Below are 18,176 nucleotides of genomic sequence, written 5' to 3' on the forward strand. Positions count from 1 at the left end.
AAACCAAAGACTAGTTTTTGTTGTTGCTGTTGTTTTGTTTTGTTTTTGCTTTTTTTTTTTAAAGAATGCAGAGCTCAGCAGTCCTCCCACCCCCCCGCTTCTGTCTTTCCCTGTCATTCCTCCACATTGCTTACTGCAGCTTGCTTTCTGGGTGGCCTTTTATTCTGTTCAACTTGTTTCCAAAGTCACCTTACAATCTCCTCCCTGAGCAGTCCGTCCTTCTGTTGGCCCTTCCCTTTAAAAAGCCCATTTGGGGAGAAAAGAAAACTCCTGAAGAGCTCACCAAATAGCTCAGTGTTTCTCTGACATTTTCTGTCTTTACTTTGGGGTATTTTCTTCCTCCCTTGAAATAATTGCATGAAAGTGGATTCCTCACCTAGATTTTGCTTTTTAGTCTTCTTTACTTTACTTCTCTTGGTTCTGTGAGTAAATTCCATATTAGGTCTCTCTGAGTTTGTCCCTTCCTTGAGAACAGAACATTCTTCTTGAGTTCATATTTGGTGTAGGGTGGTAATGACAAATTGGGACAGAGGCCTGCTCAGAAGCAACTGACAGCTTTGAACTGGATTCGTTGATTCTCAATATACAAAGAGAGAGAATTTTCCTAATGGTTGCCAATTGTCCCGTTTAGAATGATGTGTTCGCACTATTCAGAGTGAGGTTGGCTATGACTCACAGTAGGTCTATCAGCTCACAGCTGACATCTGTGTTAGTGAGCGTCTCAGCATTAGCATTTGATTCCTGGTCTAATCAACTTACTTAAATGAAAGGTTTCTTTTGTCTCATGGTGTTTGTGGTTCTAATCCTTAATCAGTTCACTTGGTTGCTTTGGGACTATACAGAAGCAACATGGGTAGCAAGGCCATGCAGTTTTTCAGGGCTGGGATGCAGGGATTAGAGTTCCATAGTCCCTCCAAGAATTTGTCCCCCAAAGACCTAAAGACCCCCCATTAGGTTTGCCTCTTAGATGTCTGAAAGCTTCCCTGCAGCCCATTTAAGGCTGTTTGTTTTATGTGTGTGTGGTTTTTTTTTTTTTTTAAATCCATAAACTTTGCGGAACACTAAAGATCTAAACGGAAAGACCTTAGATCTAGGCCGTGTCTGATGTCTGGACGGTTGCCAGTCATGTCTTAGCATCCCTTCCAAACTGATCCCAACTCTTCTGATTGAACAGTCAGTTTTCATTGTCTGTGAGTTGGGAGTTATAACTCTATTCACAATTACTATTATTTGCTGACATGGTTTTTGTTCCCAGTTTCTTTGGATTAGTTTACAGGTTACAAAGTAAAGAAGGCTAGCATACATTGGTTTTTAAAATTAACTCCAAGTACAATGTAATATTTTTAAAATTGAAACTGGATGTCAGTTCCTCCCATTCTGCCCCCATGACCCTGGATCTATAAACATTTCAGTGTCCTCAGGATTCTTCCCCCTTCCCTCCCAAATCTCTGCCCGATATCCTGTCTCTGGCCTTCTCTTCTGGGGTGCTGTTACCCCTGGGGTCTTCCATTGCTGCTTAAACCCCACCCACCAGAGAACACTTTTCCTGAACACTCTATGTCCTGTTCTCCAACTTGCTTTGTCAAATTTCACTTCCTATCTGGTAAGTTAGACCCATCATAAAATCCTGATTTCTCTAAATGTGGTTATAATGTTCCCCAGACAGTAAATTGTGAGTTAGAATTTTTAAATTTCAGTTTTAGATAAAGTTGATTGCGTGCATCATTAGTAACATGCAAATACATTGGGGACTGATTTTGCCATATGATATGAACGTATTTGTTAGAGAGTCACACTTGAGCAGATAGGGCTTGATGAAGGTCGTTAAGAAGAATGTGTGTTCCATTTTATCATGAGTCTCCTCCAGTTTACCAGTGCCTATGTTGACATCTTGCATACAGAAGATGTTTAGTGAATACTGGTTTATGTTCCTACTGACACAGCCTACCTACACCAGAATAGAAACTACTTTAGAGATGCGAGGTTCGACTGAGGTGAAAGAGAAGCGTCCCTCAGGATACATCAGGCTATTGATGAACGCTGCTTTGTAAAAATTTGCCTTGTCTCCATATGTGAGGTCCATGTTGTTCTGGATCTTCGAAGTCCAAGCCAGATGTGGATGCTTGATCTTGAACCCCCAGAATCAGGAACTGAAAAAAATTGTCATCTCCTATAAATAACGCAGGCAGTGGTGTTTGGTTTCAGCAACAGAAAACAGCCCAAGATAGTCCAATTGCTTCACCTTCTGTTCTTGGTATCTTCTCACAGGTAGCCACTTTGTAACCCTAGATGCAACCTAGAAGGCTCGTGGGTTCCAAGCTAGCAAGCTGAGGCGACATTGCTTGGATTTCTCCAGGCTGCCGGAGGACTTAGATCAAGTGTTCTCACACATTGCTTAAGCTCTTCTCAGCCATTTTGCTTCAGGCTTTAATCAACTGCCAGGAAATAAGAAGCCGTGAGTTCCACAGCCAAGAGGGGTGAGCTTTGTCCACTTATCCGGTTCTAATGGCCCAGAGAGGGGATGCTGAGATTGGGTCAAAGTCCACCTGCTGCCTCTCCCCTCCGCTGACCCTCAGTTCAGGTAAGCTCAGGCGCCAGCTAAATTGGGAGGGTTTTGTTTTTATCCCAAGGACTAGAGGTGGGCAGGACACAGCCTCCCAAGGGGACACAGAGTCAGGCTCCTGTGTTATTTGAGACAGCATGTGGCTTGGAGGAGGAGGGTTAGTACCAATGAATCTCGCCAGCCTGCAGTACTCAGGACATACCGGGTCAGCATGGATGCCTGTGGCGATTCTAAACATGCCCCACTGTGATACTGAATTTGTTTTGTGCGGCTTTGAAGAAAATAATATTGTTAATATCTCCTTTCCCCAACCTTTTATGGTGGTACTCAAAGTTAACAGGTTTATGTTTGGGGAAGTTTTTTTTTTTTTAATGTTTTAATTACTCTTCTGGTGGAGTGAAGCTTAGTTTGAACATATGATGCCTTTCCTAACTATTTACTTTCTAAATGCACTGAGATTTCTTTTTTCTTTTTTTCTTCTTTTCTTTTTTGGCTTTAAGATACCTTAGAGTTTTATTACCGTTTTCCCTTTGAAATTTGATTAAGTTTTACTTGGGTGTTGCTGAGAGGTCTAGAGTAGAATTTTGGCTTTGGGGGCTGGCAAGAGCCCTCTGATGATAGTCTTTAAATTGCTTTGATTTTTTTTTTTTTAAGGTGGCAAAACTAAGGACAATGCTCTAAAGGTTTGCCTTTGTTCTTAAGCTTATGGATGGGTTGAGGTTAGGAAAATTGGCTTCCTGCACCTTTACGTCAAATGTGTTTCCACAACAGCAGCTTTAGGTTTACCCAGAGGACCCCCATGCAGTCCCCAAATCACCACCACCTTTGATGAGAATGCGTCTGCCAATGTAGACGAAAAAGTAGGTGGAGCAAGCATTCTTTGATGTGATTTCGCCAACACTCAGGCAAGCAACGGTACCCACAACTGAGTGCTTCTAGATGTCAACACAAAGATGGGTCAAATATCGGCACCGTGCCTCTCATGATGGGGTCACTGGACATCACCCAGAGGGCGAGAAGCACGCTGATAATATTAGTAAAGTAGCTATACAATGGCTATTAAAGAGGAAGACAGAGATATTCAAATGACCGATAACAGGCTAAGAATATCGGGGAAGATTGGAAGCTCTTGTGTCATCAGTAACGCTGATAGAGTGGACTGACGGTGGTAAGCCTTCGTGCGCTCTGTTATGATAAAGAGCACAGCGATACCAGTCTCACGGCCTCTTGCTGTTTGCAAAGTTCGCTCCCATTCCCAATCTCATTTAATTGTCACAATAAATATTTTAGATGGACATCTTCCTTTTCCGAAGATGACACAGTGACTCTCAGTCTTGTTGCCTGTAACTGGGAGAAATTGGGTTGCAAGCCTGCTTCTTTCTATTCAAAACCCCGCGACGCTTCCATGCTCATTCCTCTCTGCCTCCGTCCTTCAATGCTTTCCCACATTTATAAGCCAGGAACTGTGGTAAGGAATGAGTCCTTCAAAGGCGCGGAATTGGTCCAGCATGAGGACACTTATTAGCTTAAGCTACCATATCAGCAGACAGTGCAACAAAACATGGGTTCTGCTGCTGCATTGGGACAGTGAGAAACAGCTCCCTCTGGATCAACTCATCCAAGCTCACGTTTTACACATGAAGGAAATCTGTTCCAGCGGGGGTAGCACCTTCAACCTCCTGTGAGAAGGAAGTGGCTGGAACTGGAAATGCTTGAGTTTCTCAGTACACCACAGTGCCTCCGAGCCATGGACTTGGTAAAGATGTTCATGCATCCCTGAAGACTCAGAATGGAGGCTCACATACTCATGCACCATGGTGGTGGTGGCGAGAATCTACAAGTGCATGTCCTTTAGGTAACTGTATAATGCGCTTCTTAATACAAGTCAGAGATTCACTGTGGCAGATGAGGCTCATGAACATGAATTCTCATAGAAATGAAAAGAAAAAAGAATGCTTCCTTCTGAAAAATCTAAGAGAATCACTCTTGAGCCCATGAAGGTAACCAAAGGGGAAGAATGTCAAGTAGAGGCAAGGTAAAAAGAAAAATTAAAAAGGAATAAAAAAGAAAGAAGAAAAATAAAAAGGGAAAGAAAGGAAATATTTACAAGAACCTGAAATAAGTAGGCAGAAGGCTGTATTGAAAGTAATTTGATCACAGGGATGGGGCTCAGTTGAGAGACTACTTATCCCTCTAGCCTGAAGCCCCTTGTTCATTCCCTGGGATTGTATAAATCTGTAATTCCATTATCTGAAAGGTAGAGACAAGAGGATCAGAAGTTCTGCTCCACCCTCTGCTACAGGAGTGCAGAGTCAGCCTGGGCTACATGAGACACTGTTTCAATAAATAAATAAAAAGTAAAAGAAAGCTGAATTGTAATTGCAACACATTAAACATTTTAATTTTAAATTCAACAAATGGTTATGAAGTGAATACTACATTCCGAGCCATGTTGTCAGCAGTGAGATGACAGCAGAGAATAAAGCAGTCTGAGTTACTGACTGTCCTTCAGGCACTGACCCTTTCCCTAAGTCAGTGTAGATACTGAGAATGGGACATCAGAGTTGGGACTTGAAGAAGGAGGATAGATTAGCCATATGACTACTTGAGGGACCTGTGTACAAGTAACACTCACTCGGTTATCGCAATGCTGTAAGGGGAGCCTTCCTGTTGGGTGAGAGACATATCAGCACAAGGAAGCCAACAGAGCTGCTGGGAAGACACTGGGTTTGGGGTGGACATAATGGTGCATAGCCTGGGACATCCTTGCATGCCTCTGGAAGGACCTTGGCTTTTCTCTGAATGAGGGGTGAAGACGAGTGCTCACGAGAGAACTGCTATGACTACAGCAGTGGCTGAGTGGTGACAACTGTCTCCTGTCACCCAGCCTTCTCAAATGACCATCATCTCTTACCTGAGTTATTTGAACATGTCTGCCTGTTATCTGTGGGCCGTGTGCATCCAGGACAGTAGGAATGTGGCTCGAGATATTCGTGGATGACAAAAGCATGTGATATTGTCAAAATGTGGGCCATGCCTATGTACCATGGTGGCAAGAGGAAATCAAATTCTTGCTGTATGTTGAAGGTAGAATCAACAAGACTTCCGAAGGGAGTGTTTGAAAGAAAAAGACCATAATGCTCAAGGTCTGGGCCTTGAGAGGCTACACAGATATTTAATGCATTGCCTAGAGGCACTGACTATGGGAAAGAAATACTGAGAGTTTCTTGTCACAGTGATAGAACAAGAGTTCTGATGGTCTGTTTTCTATCATGGTGCAAAGAGTGGCCTCTGTAGGCCATCCCTAAATACTTGTAAAGTGGATGAACAAATGATTAGTAACTATTAATTTCTTCTCTCTGAGCTGTAGTTTCCAACAGTAATTCTCAAAAATCTATCATGTAATAAAGACATCTTACTAGCAAGCAGAGTTCCAGGCCTCAGAGTTTCTGATTCAGTAAGTCTGGGATGGGGCTCAAGACTTAGTGTTTATAACAGACTCATGGGAGATTCTGATGTCCTGGTGCAGTTTTGGACATCTCGGTCATCTGGAGAACCCATGTCCAGATGGTCCCAAGGGCCATGACAGGGGAGAGAAGTCATGAAGACCCAAGAAGAAGAGGCCTTGTGCACAGAAAGTCTTACTCTGTATCTGGAGACTCCCGGTTTGGCAATGTATGCCTGGAATCCAGTATTTTGGGAGGCTATGGTGGGAAGATTGTAAGTTTGGGGCCAGCCTGGGCTATAAAGCAAACACCTGTCATCTCAAAACTCAGAACAGTGAGGAAAAGAATGTGCCACAGTACCGTGTAAAAATCAGCAAATGTGTGTCCTTCTACCATCTTTCCCTAGAATGTCTGAACTGGGAAAGGAGAGGTTTCGACCTCACTGAGGGGCCTGAACCTAATCACCACCATGGAACCCTACAGTGACTTTATGTAGCTCATAGATATTATTTCTAATTGGATAAGGACATTGTAGTTATAAAACAAAATATCCTCATTCTTAAGAAATTCATATAAACTATTTATGGTAAAACATGAGATGGGTGTAATGCAGCAAGACTTTAATCCAAGTACTCCAGAGAGAGAAAGAGAGTTAGGCCAACCCGCACTACATGCAAGTTCCAGGTCATCCAGGGCTACATAGTGTATGTAAGGAGGTAGGAGGAGGAGGAAGAGGAAGAAGAGGAGGAGAGGGGGAAAGGGGAGGAAGAGAAGAGAACTTGAGATCTTCAGCATGTTTCTAAATAGTTTGGAAGCAAACACATGCTTACACATTTATACAAATACATAGCACGAACCTAAAAAGAAATGTTTAAAACCTTGGGAAAAAAAATCAAACAGCCTCAAAGGCACATGAATTAGTTAGATTTTTGTTTCTATAGAAAAATACCAGAGATGATCAACATAAGTCTTGGAGCATTTATACCATAGCTATTGGCTCTGTTGCTTTGGGTCTGGATAAGGCTGGAGCTCATGGTGGGGAGATTAAACTTTTAACTCATGCACCTTTGGAGGTCACATGGACCAGAGGTTTTTCTAAACAAACGTGTTCTTGTTTGAGGAGATCCTAAACCAGAAAGATGCTGATGCTCCCTGAACTAAACCTTGACTTTATAGTTGTCCTAATGAAAGTATGATCAGAATTCTCCCTTGACAGGATGGCTATAAAATTCATCTTAAAAGACGGGGACAACAGTAGTCAGGACATGCAAGAAAAGGAAGCAGGGTTAGAGCAGGGCCAGCCCAGGCAGGTACTGGTGCATGTTCTGTGGGTCCTGTGATTAAATGTGTGGCTTTGACACAGAAAAAGAACAGCATAGGAACCCCAGAAGCAGATCCAATTTTATAAAAAACCTTAATACAGGATGAAACAAATCAGTAGGGAAAAGTAAGGGTGGCTGAATGGGCAGGTGGGAAAGAGAAACCTCCCTCCATCTCTCAGATCATGAAGTAGGACACATTCTAATTACATCAGAGATTTTTAAAAAACTGAAAAAGGGAGAAGGCGGAGAGGAGGGAGGACCAGAGGATTGGGAGGTGGGGGTGGTGTTGGGCAAAGGGAAAACATTTTAAACTATGTTTCTAAATCCAAAACCCTAAAAAAATATTAACTTTGCCTATACACAAAACAAGGGACACACCCAAGGACAGTATGGCGGTTTAAATAGGAATGGTCCACATAGACTCATATATTTGAGGAGTTGGCCATTGGGGGTAGCATTAGGAGATGTAGCCTTGTTGGAGTAGCTGTGATCTTGTTGGAAGAAGTGCGTCACTGGGGAGGGGTAAGGGGTGGGCTTTGAGGTTTCAGAAGCTAAAGCAAGGCCCAGTGTCTCACTCTCTCTTCTTGCTGTCTTCAGATTCACATGTAGAACTCTCAGCTACCTACCCATACCTTCCCGCCATGATGATAATGGACTGAACCTCTGAACTGTAAGCCAGCCCCAATTAAATGTTGTCCTTTATAAGAGTTGTCTTAGTCATGGTGTCTGTTCACAGCAATGGAAACCCGAACTAAGGCAGTCAGTAAAATGCAAAGGAGAAGCCGAGAGCCCTGTGAGCACGACAGACAACAGGGTAATAGTCCTCACACATAGGGAACTGAGATAGAAGATAAAAAAGAGCAGCCTATAGAAAATGAGCAAGGGAGATGTGCAGACTGGCGTGGAAAGGGAAATGCAAATAGCTCTTAGTCATATGAGAAGACGCTCAGTGACTTACAGGGAGAAAACACCAGCAAGGAGAAAGCTGAGCTGCTATTCTGGAAGTTTGACTATTGGTGAGTTCAGGGAAGGTTGCTGATAGGATCTGGAACCGTGTGATGTCCTTGGAAGGGAATGATGGTATCTATAAACATCATGTAACTTTGACCCAAATATCCCCCTTCTTGTAATGCATTTGTCATGGCTGTATCTGGTTGTCAACTCAACAATATCTGGAATGAACTACAACCCAGAATTGGAAGGCTCACCTATGATCTGGATCTTGAGGCTGAAAGACACAAGTTTCTGACCTGGATCTTGGCATGGAGATCTTGAGGCATGGTGACTATGAATCCCAAAAGATTAAGACAAGGAGATCTCTGAGTTCAAGGTCAGTCTGGGACAAAACAAGTCCCAGATCCAGGTATGGTGGTATACACCTTTAATCTGGGCCACACCTTCTGTTGGAGACCTACAGAAGGACATTGGAAGAAGATTCACTCTTCTTCACGGCTTGCACTGACTTGCCAGCACATCTGCTGGAGTTTACTTCTACAGAAGCCCAGCTGAAACAACTTGACCTGTGGGACTGAGCAACTGCTAGATCCTTGGACTTCCCATTCACAGCTGCCCATTGTTGGGGAGTTGGACTACAGACTGTCAGCCATCATGACAAATTTCCTTACTATATAGAGACTATCCGTAAGTTCTGTGACTCTAGAGAACCCTGAGTAATGCACATTGTAAAGACGCACTAGAGAAGGGAGAAGAAGGCCACTCACTACAGTATGATCTGCTGTTCCCTTTTGTGCATTAATGGACTCAGCAACATATGATCGTTTGCAATCACGATTCCAAAATTTGGACCCAAAGAGAGGTGAACAAATACTTATATGTGTGTGTTGGGAGCAGTGTACATATATGTCCTCTAGAATATATATATATATATATATGTGTGTGTGTGTGTGTGTGTGTGTGTGTGTGTGTGTGTTCTTTGTCATGGCCATTCTATTTTTAGATGCATACTATGTAAACTATTTAAGAACAATAAAAGTTGAGTATGAGGATGTTTGTTCTAGTATTGTTAATTTTATTAAAATAGAAATAACAAAAGTGTCTGGAAACTGTAGATTGAGCAAAATGAGGATACTAAGTGCAAATTAATTGGATGGATCTTTCTCCAAAAAGTATTCCCCAGTGTGCTGTGTTCGTCCAAATCACTGTGAGCACCTCTTCATGACACTCACCACTTTGCAGCTAGATTATGAAAGATTTATTATTTATCAGAGGCCACAGATTGATACTGAGTGTCTAACACCAGTTCCCCTTACTTTTTGGGGATAGGGTGTGTCAGCAAGTCTGTTAAGTAAGTAGCTGACTCTAGGGATCTGCTTTTCTCCTCAGCACTGCAACTGAAGGAAATCTGCTGCATCTGGATTTTTCCTTAGTGTGGTTTGCTCTGCCCAGGGAGTGGCACTATTGGAAAGGGTAGGCCTGCTGGAGTGGGTGTGTCACTGTGGGTGTGGGCTTTAAAACCCTCACCCTAGCTCCCTGCAAGCCAGTGTTCTGCTAGCAGCCTTAAGATGCACATTTAGAACTCTCAGCTCCTCCAGCACCATGCCTGCCTGGATGTTCCCACCTTGATGATAATAGACTGACCATCTGAACCTGTAAGCCAGCCCTAACTAAATGTCGTCCTTATAAGAGTTGCCTTGGTCATGGTGTCTGTTCACAGCAGTGAAACCCTAACTAGGACACATAGGCACTGGGAATCTGAACTCCGGCCCTCTTGCTTGCACAGTATTCTAGTTAGTTACAGCTGTCAGTGCAACACAGCTCAGAACCATCTGAGAGAGTCTCAGTTAGGAGATTGTCACGATCATACTGGGCTGTGGCTATGTGTGTGTGGGGAGTTGTCTTGAATTATGATTGCTGTGGAAGGTCTCTGCCCTCTGTGGGCGGGGCCATCCAGAGGCAGGTGGTCTTGGGCTGTATAAAAAACTGACTGGAGAGAGCACCACAGAACAAACCTGTAAGCAGTATTTCTCCTTCAAGTTCCTGCCTTGATCCCTGTCCTTTGATGGACTGCAGAGTGAAGATGAAGTAAACTTTTTTCCCCTAAATTACTTTTACTTAGTCTTTTATCACAGCCAATGTAAGCAAACTACAACACATGGCAAGCATTTCACCAACAGCCATTTTCCCAGCCCATTGTGAAGGAAGTGTGTGTGTGTGCGTGTGTGTATTGCTTCTCTAGACCCCAGGTTCCTGAGTGTATAACTGCTTTGCTTATCTATCCTAGCCTGTCACATATCTTGCACAATCATTAACCTAGAAACAGCAGATAGGTCTTTTAACTTTCTGCTTTAGGTCTGGTCACATGGTAATGGCTGCACAGAACTCTGCCTGCAGAATTCTAAGGCCGTGGGTAAGTGTAGTCTGAGAAAGTGTTGCAGGCAGGGCTGTCTGTCACACACACAGGAGAGGGGTATGAAGGGGTGTAGACCCCAGTTTTCATAGGACACTACCTTGACAACATGGACCTGGAATACTGGACATTCTACCACACACCTTCACTCACCTTGCAATCCTTTTTCGGGTTGTAACAAATAACCACATAGAGCTGACTGTGTTAAAGACATTGAGGAAAAAACAACTGAAATTTTCCTTCAGGGGACAAGACATTACAATGAACTGGGGAGGTCAGCTTTGTGGAAGTTATAGTCTGAGACCAGCCAGAAAGACACATTAGAAATTCAAAATATAAGTAAGGGTGATTAGAAAGAAGGACATCCCCCCAGGAGAGATGGTGAAAGGCCACAGACCCTAGAATGATCTTGTCTGTTTGAAGTGGCCATTGGGAACCCCTTCCTTTTAGTTGGACCCCAGATTTCTTTAGGGATAGACATCTTTCTTAAGCAGTCTCATACATCAGAGATCTGACTCCTCTCCCAGGTGTAATCAAGACCTGTCCCTCCACTCCAAGGACAGTGATGTTTGGCTTGACAGCAGTCACCTTGGAATTTTTCTGTGTCTTGATTCTGTTCAATGAGATGTAAGGAATAGTTTTGTAGGAGAATTTTTTTGGAAGGTTTCTTTTCCTTTCTTTTCCTTTCCTTTCCTTTCCTTTCCTTTCCTTTCCTTTCCTTTCCTTTCCTTTCCTTTCCTTTCCTTTCCTTCCCTTCTTTCCTTCCCCTTCCTTCCTTCCTTCCCCTTCCTTCCTTCCTTCCTTCCTTCCTTCCTGTTTTGTTTTGCTTTTTATTAAGACAGGGTTTCTCGGTGTAGCTTTGGCTGGCCTGGAACTCACAGAGATCCCTGTGCCTCTGCCTCCCCCATATTTTCTTAACCCAAGTGAAAAATCACAGAAGAGACAGTGTGACCTTTTGACACATTTGAATATAATTCTTGGAATTGTTGATTGTGGTTTGAGTGTGATTCCAACACTAACAGCAGAGCAGAGGTGAGGGGGTCCATGATATCATCACAAAACTGCTAAATCAATGATCTCCTTGGCCATTTTATCAGACAGTTTTCCATGACTGTAACAAAACACCCAAAGCTGGATGCTTACAAAGAAAAGAGGTGTATTTAGTTCACAGTTTAGCTAAACATCCAAGATTAGGCAGCATCATTCATTCAGTACCTCTGGTGAGTGCACCCTTGGCTGGGTCACACCATGGCAGATGGCATCATGGTGGTAGCATTTGTGAGAGAGATCCACACTGCAAGATTGTAAGCCAGGGAGTGTGGAGGGGTTTAGTCTTGTACCTTCCACTAGATCGAGGCTCTTGAAAGTCCCACGACCTCTTAGCTTTGCTATGCAGGGAAGCGAGCTTCCAACTCGGGAACCCAGGGATCAAACTCAGCCAGTCCACAGCACCCGACTAAACCTTTGGAATCCTTGGTGCGTGAGAATATGTTTCCTTTCTTTGAAGTTAGTCGAGTTTCTGATCGCGGCAGAAAAATGTTTCCCGACTGAGTCATTAGCAAATGCTTCACAATCCAGGTCGGCTAAAGCAGAAGACCTCAGAAAGAAACCCCGGGTAGAGACACAAGCCAGGGACAAACCTCACAAGCCTCCACATGCCGCGCCAAAGAATTCGTAAATAATGGGGAGCCACTGACAGTTTTGGTAAGCAATGGGGAGCAGACTCTTAGACCAGATGGCATAAATGTTGGTGCAAACGCACTGTGTAGTTAGCAACGGACCCAGCTCAACAGAGACTCCGCTATCCTGCAGGAAATTTACATCTTGGGAGCAGCATCCTCACCAGACTGGGAGCAGTATGGGAAGGATGTGGGCGTGCGTGACAATCGAGCTCCTGGGCACTGGTCTCAGTGGTCACACTCACACACGATGCTGCCCTTGGCTGAGGCCGCACCCGCACCATGTGTGAAGCCAAGCAGTTGGTTCCTCTACTTTCCTTGGCAATGGCAGAGCCCCAGTTGGAGCTCCATGTTTGTGCTAAACTCCAGGCGGCACAGTTCTGATTTATAACTTTTTAAATTATTATAAATGTGATTTCTTCCCATTGTAGAAAAATTGGAAATACATATAACAAAAGGGAATTGAAATACTTTTAAATCTGTCTCCCAAAGATAAACCACAGATAACATTTGCTTGTAGCCATTCCAGACTCTGTCTCTTTCCATGTGTGTAGATGGAGTAAGCAAAAAAAAAAGAAAGAAAGAAAAGAAAAAATATCGTAATGTATATATCACTTCGTGATCTTTTTTTTCACTCAACAATATATTGCGAATGACTTATCATGCCAATAAATTTTTCCCTATGACATTATTTTTAAAGATTGTATGGGTTTCATTGTAAGAAAATGTGATTTACTTAACTAGTGTAGTACCCATGGCTGAATGCATTGTTTCCAGGGTTGCTGTCATATACACAAATAATACTGCAGTAAATATTCATATATGTGTGTGATTCGTGGAACAGAATGCCCATAGTAAATTGCTACACAAAGATAAAATTACACAAATAAAATTAAAAATTAAAAATTCTGTATGAGTGTTCCTCTACATTTGAGTTGCATTTATATGTTTCCGTTTATAAGTGTCTAAATATACAGTTACATATTTAATTCGATCAAGACAGATCAATGCATGTATCTATGTATACGCATGTGTACATGTTTAGGGAATGTATGGTAACAATTTGTACATATTATTTATTTTTATTTACATTATTGGCTTTACACGAGAAATACAACAGCTGTAGTCATATGGTAGTTTGGAATGAGGGTCTATCCACTCACTACAGTCTCCATATATAGACACATATCCACCAACACTCTCCATGTCAGGGTGTCCAGCCACCAACAATTTCCTCTTCCTTTTGAAATGGGCTGGCTTTAAACTTTCAAAGTAAGTGAGGTTTCCCAATGGGAACTCATGACCCACTTCCCTCTGGATCAGACCTTAGAGAAACACCCCAAGCATCCTCAATCACACTTCTAGGGCCTGTGCAAGCCTTTCTCCTGGAATCTAGGAGCTGGCATTGGGTGTTAACATGATGTGGGAGGGCTTGAGAAAGTCTTCCTTGATTTTAGAGGAAATCGTTCCCTAGAGCCAGAAGAGTCTTTGAGAACCAACTCATGGCCTGGATGTGAGACTTCCTTGTGGTGTCCTCATACCCTTGGGATGCTGGAGATGGGGAGGACATTCTCTGTCAGTAGAGGAAGAGGTCTTGGGCCTGAAAGATCTCTTTGGTTTTCTACTGCCATGTTCTATATCAGCACAGTAAGGTCTCAGCTTCAGACTCTCCAGACTCATCAACAACATCTTTAAGAAGGGTTCAGACGCTAGCAAATAGACAAAGAGCGTGTTCCGAGGGCACTGTCATGACCTCCTGCCAACAGTCTTGGAAGGTAAACACAAAAGCATCCTTGAACCCAATTTACATGTGAAGAGTATGTAGCTTCAGGAGATGAAGTGACACACTTGGAATCTTTGAGCTGGTCAGACAGTATACCTAACTGACCCCTCAGGTTCATGTTAGAACTCTGGCCATTACTGTGTTCCAGTCATGCATTTAACCCAACTATTCAGTTCAATATTTCCCTAAGCAATCGTTCTTGTGTCTCTTCAGTGCTGGTCTCAGGGACATCAAGAAGGCTTGTGCACTTGGACTCATGGTTATGTGTGAGGTGAAAGTCATTGAGGACCTCTCTCTAATCCCTTGTCTGCCTGCTTCTCTTGGATGTAAGGTCTTTACCACAGTCATGATTTCTAATCCTGCCCCCACCAGTGTCTTCTGTCTTTCCTATACACAAGAGATAAAGAATACTGCCAACGGTTAATGCCTATTAAGTACTTATTTTAGGCCAATATCTATCCTAAGCCCTAGTACCTTGATACTCATCTCATACCTATGAACAACTATCATTGGTCCTTGGCAATCAGTGCTTCTGCTGAGGAGCTCATATTTCCATAGAGTACATTCTGGCCCTGTTCTATGTTATTTCTTGACAGTGAGGCATCTACAAAGCTAACAAGATGGCTTTGTTGGAGTAGAAGTGGCCTTGTTGGAGGAAGTGTGTCAATGTGGAGGTGGGCTTTGAGGTCTCCTATGCTGAAGCTTTGTTCGGTGACACAGTCCCTCCTTGCTGCCTACAGATCAAGGTATAGGAGTCTTAGGCGTGATTCTAGCTAGCACCATGCCTGCCCAAATACTGCCATGCCTTTTGCCCTGGTGACAATGGAATACACCTCTGAAACTGTAAGCCAGTCCCAATGAAATATTTTCCTTTGCAAGAGTTGCCACGGTCAGGATGTCTCTTCACAGTAATAAAACCATAACTAAGACAATACTAAGATCATGTCCAAGAAATACTACCATTGCTGGTGTGACTATCGTAGGCCTTAAGTTCTGAACAAGGAAGTTGCCTTAGAGCCGAAAATATGTGTGTGTGTGTGTGTGTGTGTGTGTGTGTGTGTGTGTGTGTGTGTACTTGAAACTAGAAACTGTATGTTAGGCCTTTCAGAGAACAAGAATTATTGGGGTGATATAAAAATACAGATGGACCATGAGTGGAAGGCCTTCATCTGGCCCTGGCCCTTTGCTCCAGTCTGTAGAAGTTGGCAACAAGTAATTTTCCAGACAGGTTTCTGAGCCATAAAGACTTTAAGGAACCCCAGGGTCACACCAGCAGCAAGAAGAGAGGCCATCGTTGAACTCCTAAAGTGCTGTGCTCGCTTCCTCTCAGCCCTTCCCAGCTGAGCGCCGTGTGTTGTAATTACCATTGCTCAAGGACCAGCAGCACCTGACCCAGCAGTCAGTTGCCATGACTCCCTAGAACACTGTAAAGGCAGAGAAAGACAGAGTGCAGGTTGCTTAGAGATCTTGTTGATATTAGGGCACAGGCGAGAGAGATCCAGCACTGTCCCAAGCTTACATTTCAGCAGAGTTCATTGATCTAGAATTTCTCTCTTGCTGTAGCTCATTTCCCACATCCGGTCACTCAGATGGCCTCCTTCCATTCCCAGCAGGGTGTCATGTGGAGATAACAGTGAAGCTGCCCAAAGTCCTTTCCTCCTTGGGTGTGTTTGTCTTTAGAAATTTCACTCAGTAACCTCAGCTGGGCCTCTGTGACAGCAACCACTTGTCATGCACACAAGACTGGTGACAATTTAAGCCCCTGAGAGCTCCAAGGACTTCTAGAATCTCAAGTCAAAAGATATGTTCTGACCTGAGGCCTGCCCCGCCCCTCCTGTTCATCTTCAGTGACCTGTGCAGCACCCTTTGAAAAGCCATTAGCCATCAAAAAAACAAAGCAAAGGTGAGAGTGTGAGCCCAGACAGACGCTCCCATTCATTAATTAAAAGGCCATGAAGGATATTAGCAAAATGGGGAAGAATATAGGTCAGTAGCATCATTGCCAAAGGCCATGACTTCAAATCCAGTGTGAGTTGCTCTATTGTGAATTGCTCTTTGGAACATTTTAGGCCAAACTTTAAAGGTGTCCTTGGTGTCGTTCTGGCTGTCGCTATGGAATAAGAGAGTGCCTATAGGATGGCTGTGCTGCTGATACCCTGGGTTTGTGATCCAACCTCTCTGTTAGCTCATTACTTAGCCTGTGAAGTGGAACTGCAAAGCATAGTACAGTGTGGAACCGGGCATCTGAGTTCCAGGATAGCAGTGGACAAAGCATTCTAAGAGACAAGGACAGGGAGGCAGAGGTAAGCCAAGGCCTGATTTTCTGGAATCAGGACAGACAATGCCAAGAGCAGAGTCAAACAAAAACCAGCCAATGTCAAGGCCATGATGAAGCAGGGAACTGGTCCTGGAGGATCTGCCCACTGGCTGTGATTCCCTGGCATGGGGCTGCTTTGTGGAGCCAAGCACATGTCTTCCTGATTATTCTGCATACTATCTTAAAGGCGTCCTCCACCACTCGCTAAGACTTGAGCCAACCAACCATCTGTGAGCCAAATTATGGCATCAAAGTCATTCTGCACAATGGTGAGGTCTAGAACTCAAGTCCCTGGTTACCCAAACCCTGTTCAACCTCATTTGTTCCTTCATTTAAAAAAAAAAAGTGAGAACTTAACATATTGCTGGTCACTTCAATAAGGGTCAGATAAATTATTCTGGAACGTTACCCAATAGCATGGGGACGAGGCCCTAGTAGAAGTGACAGTTAAACGAAGCCGTCAAAATATGCAGAAACAAACCACATGATGTGTTGGCACAAGAGTGGGTTTGATCAGGGGACAGCTTGTGCTTAGAATCCTTAGTGATCAAAGCAAAGGGACAGGGGGAGCTGCAGTCAGGGCGGGGAGAGGTGAGAGCTCAAGCCAGTGCAGACAGGGGCAGCCTGGGGAATGTGGGTCTCCAGTCAGAGGTCATGGGAGACACTGAGGTGTTTTAAGCACATTGAAGGTCAGGCTGGCTCTTTGAAAACATGGCAGACAGAGTTGATCAGAGGGAGCGTGGCAGGGAAGTAGGCCCTAAAGCTGATTGCAAAATAAACTTAATTAATTTTTCTATTCCATGTATGTGTGTATGCTTGTGTGCATGTGCAGTGTGTGTGCGCATGCGTGCGTGCCCGTGGAAGCCAGAGGTCAACCTTGGGTGTCATTCCTCAAGTGTCGGCTCCTGATTTTTTTAAGATAGGGTCTCTCACAGGCTTGGAACTAGTCAATTCGGTTAGGCTTACTGGCCAATGAGCATTAGGGATGCACCTATCTTTGCTTCCCTAAACACTGGGACAGTCAGCATGCACCGCCATATTTGGCGTTTTTTGTTTTTTTTTGTTTTGTTTTGTTTTTGTTTTTGTTTTTTTTTTTTTTAATGGGATGTGGGGATGAAACTCAGATTCTCAGTTCACGACACTCCGATGATTGTACTACCCTACTGTTCCTCTGCTACCTACTTGCTAACGCTGACTGGAAGTTATACCCTGAGTAGGGAACCCGGAGAAGGAACATTACAACCTAGCTGTAAAGCGGCTGGTGGCCCTGCTTCGGTGACGGACTCGTCAGAACCTTAGCACACTGTAATCTCCTCACCAAAAGCACGCCTAAACATACTGATTCCATAAGGCGACCTCCCACCCCTTTAATCCAATTACAGACCTCTCTGAGGCTGTGGATGTCAAAGGTGGAACCATGGGGAAAATCCCTCCCCCCCCATTTTACTTTTACTTTATTTTATTTATTTATTTACCAGCTACTGTAATCGCATGCCCCATTCCATAAGGCAGCCTCCCACCCCTTTAATCCAGCTCTGCTGGGTCCTTGCTCCACCCAAGCCGTTTCCCGTGGGGTCCTGCTGGCCATACTCTGAAAAAATGCACAGGTTGCCAAACTGTCAGAAAAAAGCTTTAATGAATGGTTCTAATTACATTCAAGTAGCAGAGCCCACTGCCATTTTAATCAAATCTGGGCCAG

The sequence above is a fragment of the Rattus rattus genome, chromosome 1 (genome assembly GCF_011064425.1).
Source record: "Rattus rattus isolate New Zealand chromosome 1, Rrattus_CSIRO_v1, whole genome shotgun sequence".
NCBI lineage: Eukaryota > Metazoa > Chordata > Mammalia > Rodentia > Muridae > Rattus > Rattus rattus.